Here is a 4,922-nt window from a genome sequence, read left to right on the forward strand (position 1 = left end):
TGACAGTAAGTAACAAGTGTGTTAGCACATAGGCTGAATCCATATCGTCACAATTATTGGGTTCAGTGCATTCGGGAGACTTAGCTATGGACTTTCTTGATTAGCATAATATGCACTGTAGGTAACATTTTGTACGAACTTGGGACCTGAAACACATTGGTAGATGAAATTGTCAGTTGAAATGCGAATTGAAGTAAATGGTTGTTGTGGTGGGAAGAAAGGTGAGTTAAGTAATTATTCTTTGCTTTTGAGCACCTATTTAGAAGGAGAGTCCACCTTAAGAAGTCCAGTTAGAGTTTATAGCTGATGTTGATATTTTCCTCAGCAGGCATTCTAGGAAAGCCCAAATACAGAAATCTCCAGATTTTAAAATCTGGATTTGTGTTGTAGATTTTAGTTGTTTTTGGATAAAAATTATACTTTCATCGTCTTTACATATTTGTTACTAGGTTCTTTAACAACATGCTAAAGCAGACACCTATGGATACATGACATGGACGACGTTTTCATCTTGAAGCCCTCACACTGTTGTTGGACCTCAGGTCCTATGATTCTCAAGAAGCCCGTGGCTTAACTTGACTAGATTTCAAAAAGGCGTTTGACACTGTCCCTCATAGACTTGGATTCTTTGAGTTTGGATGCCAGAATAGTTGAATGGATAAGGCAATGGTTGAGTTATAGGAGGCAATAGGCTGTAGTTAATGGTGTATATTCAGAGGAAGGACTTATAAAGGTCTGCAACAGGGTACACATTCCAAGTGGAACAACTCAAATGGTGAATGACTTAAGTAAATTAGTAGAATGGTCAAGAGTGTGGCAGCTGCGGTTTAATATTGATAAATGTAAAATAATGCACTTGGGATGCAAAAATTCCAAGGCACAATATAGCATTGGTGGCACCGTTCTGTCAGTGACAACAGAAGAGAGGGAGTAATTATTTCTGATGACTTAAAGGTATGCGGAAAATGCAATAAGGCATCTCAAAAAAGTAAGCTAGATGCAGGGTTGCATAGGGAGAGGCATTAGTAGCAGAACGAAGGAGGTAATTTATTTTCATTTCAAAATATACTGTGCAATTAATGATAAGAAGAATAAGTCTGTGGACTACGTGTAGTCGAAAGATTGGTACTATGAGTTATTCTGCTTAATATTAAATGGAAATGCCCCAGATATTAATGTTAAGTCCTGGCTGTTTGCTGCAAGCTGAATAACATTTGCAAGTCAGCTTTCAGTTTCTTGTAACTTTTCCCAAATCACTTGGCAGGAACCAAAGAAAATGAGAGTTAAAAAGCTTTGCTGCTAAGCAACCACTCAGTTACAGCTCACACGTGCCCATCACTCCTTAGATCAAAGCTGTAATTACAATACAATGTCTATGAACTCACTATAAATAACTAAATATCTGCTATACACCTGTTATTATGTGGTCAAATAACTGTGTAGTTGAAGAAGCTTGTGACTTTTTAGCATTTCAGCTGGAATACAAATAGGCCGACCATGATATGCTAATAAATATGCATAATGCCCTGGAGAACATAGTACACACCAGAAATCAAATTCTATAGGACTGCAAAATATCACATTAGATTACATTCTATAGGACTGCAAAATATCACATTAGATTACATTCTTGCAGCTGTATGAGGGCCACTGTAAATATACGTGGTGGCAAATTGGTTGCTGTAGCTGAAGGTAGCCCCTTTTTGCATTGTTGTTAATTGCACTATAGAAATCATCTTTGGAATATATATATATATATAATGTGTGTGTTTGAATATGTATAAACAAGGCTGAACACTTCCATGAACCACATATAGATAAAAGCCTAAGATGCTATTAACATATGTGTGTATATATATATATATATATATATATGTATATGCCAATAAATTAATTTTATTAGATGCTAATGTACCGCTGGCAGACCGTAGGACATTATAGCTTTAGTATTATGAGAACAAACCACGCGTATCATCCTCCTAAAATTAATTTGCAATCTCTCAATATGCAGAATTTGTTTGGGTGATTTTATAATGATAGGTTTTGGTTTTTTAAAAAAAAATGTCATATGCTCAAATATATCACATTTGGAAAAAGTGTCAAATGTGAGCCTTACGTCAATCTCTAAGTGCCCAAATCTCCGATATCAAAACTGGTAGGTAGAAGACAATGTTTAAAAAAAAAAGGGGGGCCTTAGAGATGTTTTTAGAGACTGCTTGGGGATTACGTATAGTAAGGTATATGTGCCGAAGACACTTATACATAAGTGCCAGCGTGTTGGTTAATACTGCGTATATTCACTAATGGTGTAGATGGGACCTCCTGTTACTTTTGCCCTTTTAATCCTGGAAAATGGATAATCATGAACTGTGACGTGATAAGCGCCACTGTATTGACTTATGTCTAATGCTTCTTTTCTCTGGGTTTTTCCACATTTCAGTTTGTGTATGAATGTATCCAGAAAGTCAATTGATTGATTTAGCTGGAAGCATATACATCTTGACCACAAACATACGTTGGTAATTGTGCATATAGCAATAGCACTTAAGGAGGGGTTGACCATACTGTATAATAGCTCACTTGTTGGATATAAGAAAATGTGAGACATGAAATGACTTGTATACTATCGGTTGGGAAGTGGGATTATGGGGATGGAGGGGGTAAATTTCACATGCAGTTTAATTGGATGAAGTATAGAAATATATTTTGTCAAATTCTCGAGCAATAGTTGTTAGTTACCACCAGACTCATAATGTAATTTACCAATTCCATACCGTTAGCGCAGGCATTCTTCCATTAGGTTCTGCCCTGAAACCAGTCAGACCAGTAGTATAAGTGAGCACGCTCCCAGTGCTTGAGCATTTGTGTACACCAGTGGGCCAGAATGTTTTGGTAGTGGCACAGAATGGCAAAAGATAATTGCAGCCATGATGTTGGGAAGCTCCTGAACATGAACTGGAGCATTACCAGGGCAATTGCTTATCTACCTTAAATAAGTATTACTTAAAAGAAAATGTGGTTTAGTCACAGAAGGAGCTATCAGCTTGCATTCCGCTTCAGAAATGTCATGCGCTGTCCATGGTGCTGAAGCCAAGGACTCATCACAGTTATTTCACCCTGATATTGTACTTCTTAAAGCGGATATTTCATGATTCCCAAATTCTCCAGTCTAATACACCAAATAAATAATATAAATTTATTAAAAACCCACCTTATTTGTGTTCAGCGGAAGAAGGTACATGTCTATCTGCATGACACTGATCTTTATGATTATTCCTGTCCATTATGTTATCTCTCCCTTATTGCTAAGTTGCTTGTTGTCGTTGATTGTTTCAGGTAGGTTTTGTATGGACAGGTAAACCATAGGAGAGAGATCTTGATTAGATAATGCCGGTCCTGCCACTCCTAGACACACATTTCAGCTTCCAAAAGGTTTACATTAAAGCTAAATATCTCCATAATCATTACAGAGATGACCAGACAATATAACAAGCTAAAGTGTTACATTGAATTCATTATGCTGGCCCTAATTCATTCACTATATACCGATCATTGAGCCCCAATGTGGTGCAAATTTGTACTTTATTACAAGTGATGTCCATTTTACACTCTCAGACCCTGTTTTTTTTCTTCCCCTCTATTCCTTAATACATAAACAATATGTCCCTTACTTCACATTTACTATGCTGGACCATCATGACCATGTTGTGTCTGAATTGTAAGAGTTTATTAAGTTATGGTTATTTAAGTGTTGCCTATTATTTTCATACCTGCATAAAAGCCCATCAAATAAGGGTTTATGCTTTAAATGAAGCACTGATTTTAATGTATCATATTGCATTTGTCCACAAAATATGCAAGCTGGACGGGTAGATGGATGGTCCATTCCAACGAATTATAGGAACGCCTACAGTGTATATAAAAGAAAAGGGGGTTATATGGAAATGGTATAAAGGGATTGTATACCATTTTCTATCAGTATTGATGCTGGTGTGCTGCTGTTCTTGAATTGTAGGATAATGCGGGGTTAATTAACTGGTTTAGCACAGCAGTCACCTAAAGGGTTAACAGACTGCCGTTGCCGTCTTGATTTTTCGCTGTAACCAGGGAATCCTGAGTCCCGCTTTGGTGACACCAGAGGAAGTGACGTGGGTGTTATTTATATGTCAGGTACATTTTTGCTGCAGGATATATTGCAGCGTGCGGAGGGGAGCTGCCTCTTGCTCTCACTGCCACGGCTATGGCTATGGCTAATGTATATGGCTAATAGAGGGAAAATGTGGTCCTCCGGGCTCCCTCGCCTTCCCTCCTTCTCCCCGTATTAACCCTCTCAGCGCTTTGTGTGCCGGACACTCGCAGGCATTTTGTCGGAATAAGGAGGACAATCACTGCAGTACCTAATAGAACATAGAATAATACCGACCGCGCGTGTAACTCATACAGTGCCGGAACAAATCCTTCCGAATGCACGCAGTGACCGGTCCATTCATGTACAGCTAATAAAAGCATAGAACGCGTTTATATTGAATTTAACACCTTACAATCCAAGCGAAATCGGGTCATTTCCCTCAATGCTCTAAATAATAACAGCCAATGTGCTGAGATGTGCGTGATCACTGACACTCCTGAGGAGCGTGGAGTGCAATCCCTATGATGCTCAGCCGGGCAGAGGCCGAGCATGGTTGGAGTCGGGCGCGCAGGCTGAGCGTGCTGAGAGTGGCGGTGTGAAGCAGCGGAGAGCCCCAGAGGTAGCCCATTCCTGCTGAGCGCACACAATACACACCTAGCCCCTGCCGGGAAGCGCACAGTCGCTGATGCTAATGTCAAGGGACTGAGAGGAAGGGCTGTTACTACATCTCACACTGAGCAGCATTTTAATCGCTCTCCCTGACATTCACGCTTCACTTCGCTTTTACTCCAAT

This window comes from Spea bombifrons, chromosome 5 (assembly GCF_027358695.1).
Source record: "Spea bombifrons isolate aSpeBom1 chromosome 5, aSpeBom1.2.pri, whole genome shotgun sequence".
Taxonomy (NCBI): Eukaryota; Metazoa; Chordata; class Amphibia; order Anura; family Pelobatidae; genus Spea; species Spea bombifrons.